The sequence below is a fragment of the Callorhinus ursinus genome, unplaced genomic scaffold (assembly GCF_003265705.2).
Source record: "Callorhinus ursinus isolate GAN/ISIS: 27379988/994484 unplaced genomic scaffold, GSC_fseal_2.0 scaffold69, whole genome shotgun sequence".
NCBI classification, from domain to species: domain Eukaryota; kingdom Metazoa; phylum Chordata; class Mammalia; order Carnivora; family Otariidae; genus Callorhinus; species Callorhinus ursinus.
Window position 1 is genome coordinate 5410627 of NW_027397131.1, and position 14554 is coordinate 5425180.

The 14554-nt window shown below is 36.3% G+C and overlaps 1 protein-coding gene across 3 annotated transcripts in view; it reads right to left on the reverse strand.

The window, feature by feature from the left end:
- Positions 1-14554, reverse strand: part of PHYHIPL (phytanoyl-CoA 2-hydroxylase interacting protein like) — an 83891-nt gene that overhangs the window by 49917 nt on the left and 19420 nt on the right. The gene's annotated exons all lie outside the window — the stretch shown is intronic.

A 14554-nucleotide genomic window follows, 5' to 3' on the forward strand; every position in this document is an offset into this window, starting at 1 on the left:
GATCACCTGCCAAAATATACTATCTCCATTTCTTCACCTCCTATTCACTGTACTACTCCAGAACAAGTCCTGTTGTCATGTCAACAATAAACTTCATGGTAGCAAATCCAATGGATACTTTTCAGTTCTCCCCTGACTTTAACCTTCAACGGCTTTTAACACAGTTGATCATTTGCTGCTTCTTAAAACATGCTTTTAGTTTTTCTCTATCTCACTAACTACTCCTTCATATCCTCCAGACCTCTGTTTAACCAAAATATAATGTTTCTCAGGGGTCAACACCAGTGCTATTAGGACAAAACTTCCTGCAATGATGAAAATGTTTTCATATGTGCAGTTTTGTATGGTTGTCACTAGCCACATATGACTATTGAGCACTTGGAATGTGGCAAGTATGACTGAAGAACTAAGTTTTAAATTTTATCTGATTTTTATTAATTTAAATGTAAATAGCCATTGAATCCTGATGAGTATTGTACTAGATGGCATGGCTTTAGAGAAAGCCCTCTTTTCTTACTTCTCACTAAAAGTGATTTTTCAACTTTTTTGCTGATAATTTCCAAATTTATCTCTCAAGATGAGGTATAATTAACACCTCCACCTGGATGTCTCACAGACATCTCAAATTTAAAATATCTGAAATGAAATTCTTGATTTTCCTTCCCAAATATATGCATTTAGGTAATGGTATCAATATCCCCTCAGATGGTCCAACTAGAAATTTTAGACTTTAACAACTAATACAGGTTTAATTGTTTTTTGTTGTTGTTGTTGTTGTTGTTTGTTTGTTTTAATTCTTCAAAAATCCAAGCTCCTGGGGCACCTGGGTGGTTTAGTTGGTTAAGTGTCTGACTCTTGGTTTCGGCTCAGGTCATGATCTCAGGGTTGTGAGATTGAGCCCTGTGTCAGGTTCCACGGTCAGTGTGGAGTCGGCTTGAGAGTCTCTATCTCCCTCAGCCCCATGCATGCTCTCTCTCTCATAAATAAATCTTTAAAAAAAAATCCAAGCTCCTTTCTCCCTTACAATGTTTTACCTCCAGTTCTTTGAAAGATATTCTTCCTCATCCTGCAGGTCTCAGCTTAAATATTACCCCTAGAGAAGCCTTCTGTGACTATTCTACCTATAGTAAGTTTGTCTCATGACTAATGATATTCTCCCTATTCTTATTTACTTTCTTTGCAGCACTTCCATAATTTCTAACTTGTTTATATATGTATCTTTAATCTGTTTTTCCCACTAGACCAAAAGATCTATGAATACAGGGGTCATTATCTATCTTGTCACCAATAGTTCCAAAGTGTCCAAAAAACTAAATATTTATTGAATACACATGAATGCTTAAGTCAAGAAACCAGTCTATTCCATTATTATCAGCGTTTCTGTGTATTCTTCCAGGATATTCTATGCACATTGCCTTGTTATCTGCCCTTTCCAGATTTGAAATCATTCTTTTTTTTTTTTTTAAGTTTTTATTTATTTATTTGACAGGGAGAGAGAATGAAAGAAAAAGAGAGAAAGAGCTAAAGAGCCCAAGCAGGGGAGAACAGCAGAGGCAAAGGGAGAAGCAGGCTCCCCACTGAGCAGGGAGCCTGACTAGGGGCTTGATTTCAGGACCCTGGGATCATGACCCAAGCGGAAGGCAGAGGCTTAATGGATTAAGCCACTCAGGTGCCCCTCAACCATTCTTTTCAAGGATCCCTGCTTGTTTTTCATGGAAAATTGTATTTCAAGACCATAATTTGGGCACTAAGGATGTTTGTTCCTACTGGATTGATTTTTGTTTCAGGGCCTTTTCATTTGACAGATCTAGGAAATATTAGTTTTATTTTTGAAGAGAAAAATCATGTGTTCTACTGATACTTTTAATCCAAATTCAATACTATAGGGTTTTAATTTAACCCCTTTTGTTTTATATTCATATTTCCTTTCTCCCATGCCTGGTTCTCAAGGGGATCAAGGATGATAAAATTAGAATACTACATATTTACTCATTTTTTAAATCCCACAATCCACACATGATAGTATCAGAATAACAATACTCACATTATTGCCAACAATATAATTTCTATAAACAGTTTTAAGGTTTCTTGTTTTTAGTTCTTTTTTCTGTGAAGTATACATCACTGGGGATGTACAGCCTAACTGTTGTGTTTTCAAGTCACTTGGAATACTTCCTCTCTTATTATGCCACCAGTAAATACATTTTGAGGTTCAATTTGATTCTAATTTAAATTTTAGGGGCTTTTATTTTTCTTTTACTGCAGTAACATTTACCAGTCTTATCATGATTTCCTTGTTCTGTGTCATCCCCTGAATATCTTCTGCATTCCACAAATATGTATTTTTAAATATTCATTCATGTTTTCTCCTTGTGCTTTTATGGTTTCATACTTCAAACATTAAAACTTTGATTTGAGGGGCTGGGTGGCTCAGTCGTTAAGTGTCTGCCTTTGGTTCAGGTCATGATCCCAGGGTCCTGGGATTGAGCCCTGCATCGGGCTCCCTGTTCAGCTGGGAGTCTGTTGCTCCCTCTACCTCTGCCCCACCCCCCCAATCTCGTGTTCACTCTCTCTCGCTCGCTATCTCTAAAAAGTAAATAAAATCTTTTTTTTAAAGATTTTATTTATTTGAGAGAGAGAATGAGAGACAGAGAGCACGAGAGGAAAGAGGATCAGAGGGAGAAGCAGACTCCCTGCTGAGCAGGGAGCCCGATGTGGGACTCGATCCCCGGACTCCAGGATCATGACCTGAGCCGAAGGCAGTCGCTTAACCAACCGAGCCACCCAGGCGCCCGTAAATAAAATCTTTTTAAAAAATTTTAAAAAACCAAAACTTTGATCTGTATGGAATTTATGGTGCAGAGTAGCAATACATTTTAATTTTTTTTTTAGTCCAGATGGCTACCTAGTTGTCTCAACACCATTTATTGAATGATCCATCTTTTTCCTCATAGATTAGAAATATCATCATTTATTAAGCAGCCAAACTCATAACAGGAGTTTTTAGTGGCAGAAGAGTCAGTGACAATGGCTGAGAACATCTGCTGGCAATGGCACTAATGCTAGTACATAAAGAAGACTACTCCTATGGCAGAATCTTAGCTGTGTTGCGTCTTTTGTTTTCTACCCAACCTAGACCCTCTACCTTTAACCCTGATTTAGTCACTTCAAATTTTTCCAATATATTTTGTTTTGTTTTATTTTTAATCAAGGTAGTCTTGACTGTTTGCAGCCAAGAACTCTAACTTACACAACATGATTTTTCTCCCAGAATTCAATAGTGAGCATTCCCCAAACTGCAGCCTTTGGATCTCTGCTCTATATTCTGTGGCTAAAACTCCTGTCCATGATTGTAATTACTGGAATTTTCACTACCATCTCTAGTAACTGACTCCTAATATATATTACTAACCATGAGCTTATATCACCTCATTATTTTTATATTTTTCATTTTAGAGAGTAAACATATCCACAGTTGGTTATCTTAACATTTAAAGCTATCTTTTAAATACTATTTTTCTAGAAATATCCTGAAGCTAGATAGCATGAGGTACTAAAGACAAAGCAAGCAGAATGATTTGAGTAGAAAAAGAGAGAAATGGCAGTAAATAGGATGGATTAGGAGACAAAGGTCAAATCATAGTTTGATTTTTTTTAAACAAAGTCCTTTCATCAAAATAGATTTAGAGCCTTAGTATACATTCTGAAAAGCTTTCTACAGATTATTAACCAAATGCTATACTCTGGAACAATATACAGAAGTATGGCTGTCAATTAATTTATAAAGTTTATAGTAAAAGTTTACAGATAAATAAGGATATAGGATTGTTTACCAACTCTTAACCTTAAAAATGACATAGACAATATGGTTTCTAATAAAATCAAATAGAACTGTTAACTGAATTATAATTTATCATTAATTTATTATCTATCATGCACAATTTGACAAGCAGATAAAATCCGAATTTAGAAAAATCACTGTACCATTTGGAATGCATACAGGTTATCTATCATATAAAGTATTAAACTGAGCATATGAGAGCCCATAAATTACAGGGCTCATAGCTACTTAGGGGATATACTGCAAACACCATTTGGTTTTACTTGTATAAAAACAGTAACATAAGTCTTTTCTTTGAAAAAAGGAAAATATAAAATCAGAAATACAAGTTTCATTGTAAGAAAGGAATAAGCTTTTATTAAAGACCAACTATAAACAAAATCAGTTGATCTAAAAAAATTATTTTGGTTTATTCAGATGCTATGCTCTAAGACAGATAAATTTACACTTAATGAACTAAATAAAAGATCTATTTGTGATACTCATAAAGTAAGGTATGGTTAGCTATGCCTTATTTAAGTAAAAGATCTCTGTTGTGTAAGCCAAATGGTTCATTGATAAAAAGACTTTCTTGCTGTATTGTTGTACTAAAGAAGCCATCTTTACTATATGAAATGTTAACTAATATGTTAATAAATCATGTCATTCTTCCATAATTTTGAGAGGTCATAAAATATGGCTAGTATAGGAGATAAACTGCACTTATTGTTAATCACTTAAAATGTAATAAGTTACCATGAACAGATGCTTTTATACTTTTCTGTCTCTTTACATTTAGTTCTCCAAAAACTACTAAAAAGCTAAATACAACAAAAATGAACCCAGAGCAGCTTTTAATTACTTGGTAGCTTTCACAATTTTCTGTCTCCTTTATGCAGTATACAAGTTTATACAAATGTTAATGTAGCTTTGGATGTTTCTAAACCTAAATACAACATGGAATTGTATTCACCAGGACTGGTTGGTCCCCTGGATTCCCAGAACTAGCCAATCTTTACATAGAATTTTCAAATAACTGCTGTGAAAACAGAAACTCTGTTAGATTAAGGATGGGTTACACTATTGATAGCATGCAGAAACCCAGAGATTAGACAGGCCATAAAAGTAGAGATGCCAATCAGGGAAATCCTAAATAGAGAGGAAGGTAATCCAGGCAAACTATCAAAGACATTTGTCAGTCTACAAACAGCTGAAGTCCCATTCAATAAGCAAAGTATGACACAGGGTAAGGAATAAGTAATTTAATAGTAGGCAACAGGAAGCAGTACAAGCAGATCAGGCTGTTGGACCAGAGAGGCCTAACAGAAAGTTGTAGAATTCCACCTTTAAGAAATCATAAAAGGCAAAATCCTAGTATTCAAAATAGCAACTCAGGCTAGAAGGAACTAGGGCAATGTGCAAGGATCAAGGCATAGATTCATTTATAGATGAAAACACAAGGAATTAACTATTAGAGATAAATATAAGAAGGGGCTTGATTAAAGAGGTCAAAGCAAGAGCTTAATTACTAGAATCAATGTATTAAAACAAAGTAATGCTAAGAATGGGTTGATGCTAAGGTCATAAAATCCTGACCCTGAGTTCCTGATAGTATCTGTTCTTAAATATAGAATTGTTACCAGTGACTGGACAAGAGCTAAACTTAAATGTGGTTATTAAGGAACTTAAGTAAAGAAATCCAGAAGGATTATCAGACTCAGTCCTAGACTTAATACTAATTCAAGCCCTATTGTTGTTGTCACTCCAGAATTCAAGTTTTAAGTATGACTGCTTCTTCTGCCTGAAAAAAATTAGCTGGAGTAAAATTATGGATACAGATTACCCATAAAACTCTGCAAATCTCTAGCATATGGGTAACTGGGATGTTGTACCATTCTTTTTGCAGGGTATATGACAATAAATGCATGACAAACAGAAACATTCACAAATATGCTCTCCGTGATAAGCTGACAAAATAGGTGACTATATTAAGGACTTCAAAGAATAAAATGAAAAAAAATATTAATAATGTGAGCAACTAAAATATCTCGCCTGCGTGGCTCAGTCAGTTAAGTGTCTGCCTTCGGCTCAGGTCATGATCCCGGGGTCCTGGGATCGAGCCCCGCATCGGGCTCCCTGCCAGGCAGGAGCCTGCTTCTCCCTCTCCCCGCCCCCTGCTTGTGTTCCCTTTCTCGCTGTCTCTCTCTCTCTAATAAATAAATAAAATCTTTAAAAAAAAAAAAGAAAGTAATGTAATTAGAAAAAAATTGTGGAAAATTCTTCTGTAGAAAATAGATGGGTCAACTACTTCCTTTTTGGTCCCACACTGCATGCGTAATCTTGAATTCATGAAAGATACCCACTTAGAATGTCACAAGCCCAAAATAGAGCTGCTCCATCAGGATGGTGTGAATCAATGTCCACAAAGAACTGGGCCAATTCTTGTAGCCTAACTTTAAGTATACTGACTTTATGTTCTTTTAATAACCTTATGAGATTCCTTTGTACTGACCCTGAGTGCCTGGCCCTAAAAAATATCTGTTGAATAAATAATAAATCCATTAATGAAGAATATGAAAGCATGAAAACATGAATATATGACTAAAGCATACTGGAGATGGCACTCCCTACCAAGCAAGGTTGGCAATATATGCTAAGAAAAACAAAATCTCAGATTAAAAGCCAATTAAAAAGTCACACAGACAATACACACTCAAAAGAGAAAAAAATCTGCACAAAGTGAGAATCTGGTCCTTGAGTTCTCCTATCTGACAAAGGAATGGAACCAAATTAAATTTGTACTAATCCAAGGACTTTGAAATTAATGATACTCTGCCTTTTTTTTTTAAATAAATGAATTCTCATTTGACTGACAGGGAAAATTCAAAGCATCCATTAAAAAAAAGGGATCTGGTAAAAGTCATCACACCTAAACTCACAATATAATAATTATGACTTTTAACATCATAACCACTTAGACTATTTAAAATGGTTATGAACTCTCCTTTCAAATTATACCATGTACCCTAATAGTAACATACAATTTAAATGGCAGCACAGTCATCAATTTTCATAATAATTTAATGTTAATTAAAGGTCCAGTCTCCTAGCAAGATAGAACATTTTAAATTTAATATTTGTATATCCTGAAAGCATATTTTATGATTTGTTTTCCTTCCTGATAACTCTTTTTATAGTTTCTCAAAAACTTGTTGGTTTATTCACCTAAACCCTATATACATTCCATAAACCCTGTACATTCTATAGCCAAAGGAAGACTTTTCATGGAATTTGACCTTGACATAGATTTCTATAACAACAATGAAACCATTAGGCCTCTTTTGTTCTCTTTCTAGTCAATAGAAAGGAATTCTTGTACATACAGCTAACTGAGCAATTTACCAGGACCTATGGTCTATTTAGTAATCTCTACATTCTGCAAAAGTTGAAATATGTGTACACTGCAGTTTATGTTAATGTGATCTTGACTTTGTATTATATGTACAAATTATATGTACATTGTATAAATTGCAAAATAAAAAGATATTAACAATAATTTAAAAAAAACCTATCTGAAGTATACCTATTATTGATTTTATGTTGTAGGATGATGTATCAGTTAAGAGCACTGGAATTACACAAAGCTGGTACAAGTCCTGACTCTGTTATTTACTAGCTATATAATATTAGAGAGGTTATTTAACTTCAATAATCCTTGATTTCCACATCTGAAAAATGAAGAGTTTGAAATAGATAACTGTTAAGGTATTCTCTAGCTCTAAACTTCTGTGCCCTCAATTCTGGTTATTAAATTTAACACTACGTAAGCAGAAAGAACACAAAAATGGTATAAAAGTAGATAGTATTCAGAACAAGGAAACACACATACACACACGCATCTAAATTACCCAAATCATTAAGCAAAAGTTATTTTGGTTTTAATTATCTAAACAATAGTTGCTTAAATTCTCCTCTTAACCACTCATGTGAAGATAATGTTACTTGCATTTTTTAAATCCTTCCTTGGCTAACTATGTGATAAGGTTAACATGGGATAAATTGGACCTTCAAGATCTGGCATATTTTTCTCTCTTGCCTAAACTCTGCTAACTTCTATTCTCATTCTCAATGCCCACTAAGCTTGTGTTGGAGTGATTCCTTATACCTGGACTATTACTACCTATCTCATCTCTCTTCCCCTCCCTACCAGATTCTCCAGAGATTTTTGCCTTCCTATTTTGCTTTCCTAATCTCTTCATCCTTCAAGTTATTTCACTTAACTTCCCTGATTCTCCCCACTCCCCACAAGTCAGGAGACCTTCTTACATATTTCTGTTAGATGAATAAAAAATAAATGACAAACCTCTAATCTTCAAATAAGGTTTCAAATACATTTATAACTTTAAAAATATCAAGGCCCAGATTTCTTTTCAATATTTTCAATTTATAATTTTGATAAATCATTAATAAATTTTTCAAATTTCATTATTGAAAGGCTGAAATGGAATGGGGAATGCTTTGTGACATTTTGATTCCTTAAAATCATATTATAGCCAAATAGGACCAAGGAAGGGCTAGTACCTACCAAAATAAGAAAGCAGATAGCATATAGATCCAATTCTTCTTCCTATGTCCACTCTTCCTTCTGCTTCATCCCATAAGAGAGCACAAATGCAAATCAAGCCCAAGACACAAAGTATTAACCCTGAGTAGTTAGCAATGAAAACACACAAATGCAACTATATGTGACCTGGGATAAAACAAAAAGTAATAAATATAAAACTGTGCAAGAGGAGCACAAAAGAACTCTGGAAATAGAATAAAAATTAAAAGAAGGGGTAACTGTGCTTTAAGCAGAATTTAAAGGAAAGCAAGCCCTTGAATTGTTGGGGGATTCAGCATATATAATCCTACAGAAGTAGGAAATATTAAGCAAAAGACAATAAATAAAGTTAGTAGCATAGCCAGAATAAAAGAAGACGTGAGTAAATTGAAGAATAAAAGTAAGGAATGCTGTCCCTAGCAGTGTTGTACAATTTGTACATGATAAAGCAATTCACTTCATACTTGGTGAGATTTTAAAAGGAGAACACATGGAATGTAGAGGAAAAAAAACAGTACAGTCAACTAGCCAGGTAAGGTTGGTGAACAGTGGGGTGACAGATGTCAAAACCAAATGACTTTAAAGAGGGAAGATTGCAATAAGCTACATGAAAGTCTGCAAATATACTGCACTTGAATTAGGGTTCCTCAGCAGGGGAGACAGATACTGAAAACCTATTGTCAAAAAGATTATTTTTGGAGTGAGAATAAGATGTAATTGCAGAAAAGAGAAGCTAGTGACGATTCACAAAGTATTCAGTTATAAAGTTATGAGATAAAGTCAGATTAGACCAATGAAGAGAAAGAATTCAAGGGATAGTATCTTAAGGTTTTATATGTAGAATGCCTTTAAAGGTCAATCCTTGGGAAGTTGGAAGGATAATGAGAATATCTTTTGGAAAACAGGACTCTTATTGGGAGTAACAGATAGCAAGATGTTTCTAAATTTGTGGCATTGTTTTAGTTCCTTGAGAAACACCTAACCTGGGATTTCAAACACATGAGTAAAGACTTTTTACCCAGCGAATTCATCTAAATTGCTTCATACAGAATCATGTTTAAAAAAATACATTAAAGTTCCAGTTCAAGATGGCAATATAGAAGTATCCAAAGCTTACTTCCTCCCACAGACACACCAAATCTGTGGCTAAATATGGAACAAATTCCTCTGTAAAAAACAAACAAACAAACAAATAAACAAACAAAAAAAACCAAAAACTGTCTGAGCAACTCCTATGCATCAGGCAAAGGAGAGAAGGCCCCCATTGAAGCAGGTAGGAGAGGCTGGGACACAATTTCACCATAAGCTCTATCCCCAGAGTTGTGACTCACACAATTGGGAGGAGGGAACTCAAAACCTAGAGCTTTGAAAACCAGTGGGGCTCACATCCACAAGACCCACAAGGCTATAACAATTTGAGAAATGGCTCTAAAAGGGTTCACATCCTTGGACTCACCACCCAAGGGCTCAGCATAAAGGTAGCCAATAAGCAGGTACCCAGACTTTAGGTGAATGAGGCTCATTTGCTAATCTTAAAGTATTGGCCTGAGAGACAGAAATCTAATTTAACACATATCTAGGGTCCTCCTGGCTGGTAGGCACCATCTTCACACTCTTCCTCTGCCTCACTCTAGCCAGTGGGTGCCATCTTTTTCTTATTTTAATGCTCGGCTTTCTTTTCTTTTCTTTTCTTTTTTTCTTTTCTTTCCTTTTTTTTCTTTTCTTTTCTCTTTTTTTTTCTTTTTTTCCTGCAGATACTATCTATATACTCTTCCTTATGTCTTATTCCAGCCAGCAGGCATCATCTTCATGTACTAGCTGGTAAGCGCCATCTTTTTTCTTTTCCTTTTTCCAGGCAGGTGCCATCTATACACTCTCCCTGTGCCTAATTCTAGTTGATGGGTGCCATCTTTGCATTCTTCTTCTGCTGATCCAGAGTGCCAGTATCTCCCAGAGGGGAATCATTACATGCATGTTTTTCTGCAGCTGCTGCCCAGAGGACACTTCTTGATTGCCTGGCTCTGGAGACGGGGTCGGGGCGGGAGGGGGGTGCTGTAATTCTGGGTCCCATGGGACTGATAGTTCTGGAGAGACAGTTCTTGGCACACTACCACCCCCAGGGCACTGCACAGATAGCAAACTGAAACACACCCACAATCTTTCTGTGAAAGAAGCCTAATTGCTTATCCAGGAGCTTTAGCCCAAAGAGCAGGTTTCTTCTGGTTTGGCATATGACTAGGGGCCTGTGGAGGTATTTTCAGGGAATGGAGGCTGGTAGATGAAATATCTGTGCCCTCCTGCTGCCTAGTTCCAGCTTGCCAGTATCTCCTTCCAAGAAAAGCTTATTATACTTTTTAATATGGCACCCCAATATTTGTGGCACCCTCAACTACAGGGAGGTGTTAAAAATAAGATAGGCTATCCCAATGTTTGTGGCTGCCATCAGGAGAAACCTATACATTTTCTGGCCCTAGTGGTCAGTGGAACTTATGCCTGTGGGTCCCACAGGACAGTGACCCAAAAGAAGAGTCAAAAGACACAGCAGCTCAGTCTTTCAGTGAAAGTGGTCTATTAGCTTATCATCATAAATGCAGTCTGAGGGGTAGATTTCTAATTAAACATACATCTAAGGGCTGACTATAATCTTTCCAGTGACCTCAGAGGACAGGCGCTATCTCTGAACTCTCCTCTGGCTATATTCTAGAGTGCCAGTATCTCCCAGAGGAAAACTTTTACATGTATCTGGTACATGAAACCAGAAACCATGGTTTCTGGTACCATGGTTTCTATATCTGCTACCTAGTTTTTGCAGTTGCCACTCAGAGGATGCCCCTAACTTCCCTGCCTCCGGTAGCCAGGCAAGGCTTGTGTTCTTGAGTTCCACAGAACTGTAACAATCAGAGACAGTTCTTGGCAGGCTACCACCCCCAGGGCACTGCAAAGACAACATACTAAAACACACCACAGTCTTTCCGTCAAAGAGGCCAATTAGCTTGTCCTAGAGTTTTGGCCTGAGGGGCAGGCTTCAGGTTTGGCACACAAAAGGGACCTATGCAGGTGTTCTCAGTGAACACAGGCCAGTGGACACCATCTTTGCACTCTCATTCTGCTTTGCTACAGCTCACCAGTATCTCCCAGGAGAGAGATTTTACACTCACGTGAAGCCCTAATTTTTTACAACTGCCACTGAGGTGACACTTCCATATTATCTACTTGGCTCTGGAGACCAGTGTAGTTTAAGCTTGTGGTCCCACAGAACTGTATATATTTGTGTACTTCAAAGGCAGCTGCATGAGGGTCTAGCTTCCAATCAGCCTGAATCTAGGTGCTGACTGAGATGCTCCCCTTTGGGACACTGACAGGTCTTGGCATACCCTCAACTACAGGGAGGCATTACAAATAAGATAGGCTGTTTGGACAATCACAAAGTTTTGAGAGAAACCAAGAGTTAGGGCAGGGTTAAACAAAAAAAATTAATCTCCTATATGAGGCGACTCTAACAAGACAGGAAGATGTGGCTGTTTCATCTAATGTATTTCTATACAACAGAGAGAGTCAAGCAAAATGAAAAAACAGAGGAATATGCTCCAAATGAAAGACTTAAATGAAACCGCGGGGGCGGGGAGGGGATAGTTAATGAAACGGAGATATGCAATTTACCTGATAAAGAGTTCAAAGTAATGGTCACAAAGATATTCATGGAACTCAGGAGAAGGATGGATGAACACAAGTGACAATTTCAACAAAGATATAGAAAATATATGAAAGTACAAAACAGAGAAATCACAGAGCTGAAAAATACATAACTGAAAAATACCCCGGCCGGGGGCGGGGGGGGGGGGGGGATCGTTCAACAGCAGACTAGATAAAGTAGAAGAAAGGATCAGTAAACTTGAGGACAGGGCAGTGGAAATCACCCAGACACAAAAGCAAAAAAGGAAAAAGAAGGAAAACAAAGTGAAGATAACTAAGGGGCTATGGACAACATCAAATGGACTAACATTTTGTATTATATGGGTTCCACAAGGAGAAGAGAAAGAGAAAGGGGCAGAAAACTCATTTGAAGAAATAATGGCTGAAAACTTTCCTAACTTAAGAAAGGAAATAGAACTCCAGATACAGGAATCCCAGAGTTCCAAATAACAAGTACCCAAAAAGACCCACACCAAAACACATTATAATTAAAATGTCAAAATTTAAAAAAGAAAGGAGAAAATCTTAAAAGCATCAAGAAAGAGTGGGGCACCTGGGTGGCTCAGTCTTTTAGCATCTGCCTTCGGCTCAGGTCATGATCCGAGGGTCCTGGGATTGGGCCCTGCATCAGGCTCCCTGCTTGGCGGGAAGCCTGCTTCTCTGTCTCCCACTCCCCCTGCCTGTGTTCCCTCTTTCACTGTGTCTCTGTCAAATAAATAAATAAATAAATCTTAAAAAAAAAAAAATCAAGAGAAAAATAGCCAGTTTTTACAAAGGAAACCCCCATTAGACTATTAGCTGATTTTTTTTAGCAGAAACTTTGCAAGCCAGAAGAAAGTAGCATGATTTATTCAAAGTCCTGAAAAATAAAAACTTCCAACCAATAATAGTCTATCCAGCAAGTTATCAGTCAGAAGTGGAGAGATAGATTTTTCCAAACAAAAGCTGAAGGAGTTCACCAACAGGAAACAGGCCTTAAAAGAAATATTACATGGACTTTTTTTAAGCTGAAAAAAAAAAAGGTCACCAGTAACAAGAAAACATATGAAAGTATAAATCTCACTGGGAAAGGTAATTAAATATATAGTTAAGATAGTGGATCCATTACTTATAAATCTAACATGAAAGTTAAAAGACAAAAGTAGTAAAACTAGCAACTATAATAATTACTTAAGGAATACACAAAATAAAATGATGTAAAATGTGACATCAAAAACATAAAATGTGAGTGGTAGAGTTAAAATGTGGAGCTTAAGTATATGTTCAAAATTAAGTTGTTATCAAAATATGTGGTTATACATTTAAGTTGTTATATATGAGCCTCAGAGTAGCCACAAAGCAAAAATCTGTATTAGACATACAAAAAATACAGAGAAACATATCTAAGCATACCACTAAAGAAAGTCATGAAACCATAAAAGAGACCAAGAAAGGAACATAAAGAACTATAAAACATGCAGAAAACAATTAACAAAATGGCAATAAATACATATTATCAATAATCATTTTAAATGTAAATAGACTAAATCATCCTACCAAAAGACATAGAATGCTGAATTTATAAAAGAAACAAGACTCATCTGTATGCAGTCTACAGACTCACTTCAGATATAAGGACACCAACATACTCAGATTTACAACTAGATACCATCCACATCCAAATAAATAAACTTGAGGGCAATGCGAATACTGGCAGAACAAACTCCACAACTAAATATAAGTAGACAACATACAGTGATAAAGAAAAAAATTTAAAAGCAGCAAGACAAAAGAAGACAATAACTTAAAAGGGAAAACCAATAAGGCTAGCAGATTTTTTGACAGAAACTCTGCAAGATAAAAGGGAAAGTGAAAGGATGGGAAAAGATATCCCATGCAAATGAAAACCAAAAAACTTAGGGAAGCTATACTTAGATCAGACAAAATAGACTTCAAAAACTAGACTGTAATAGTAAACACACAAAGGTATTACATAATAATAAAGAGGTCAATCCAACAAGGGTATATAACATTTATAAATATTTATGTACCCAACATAGAAGCATCTAAATACATAAAGCAGTTATCATTAGACAGCAATACAATTATGGTAGCGGGGGGGCACCTGAGTGACTCAGTTGGTTAAGCCTCTGACTCCTGATTTCAGCTCAGGTCATGGTCTCAGGGTCATGAGATCAAGCCCTGTGTGGGGTTCTATGTTAAGCCTGCTTAAGATTCTCTCTCTCTCTCTCTCTCTCCCCAAGCCCCTCCCCACTTGCATGCTCTCTCTCTCTCAAAAAAAATTATTAAAAAAATAATAGTAGGGGAATTTAATACCCTACTTATATCAATAGATAGATCATCCAGACAGAAAGTCAATAAGAAAACATTGAGCTTAAACAACATGTTAGGCCAGGTGGACTTAACAGATGTATATATCTGTTTTGTATAAACATTCC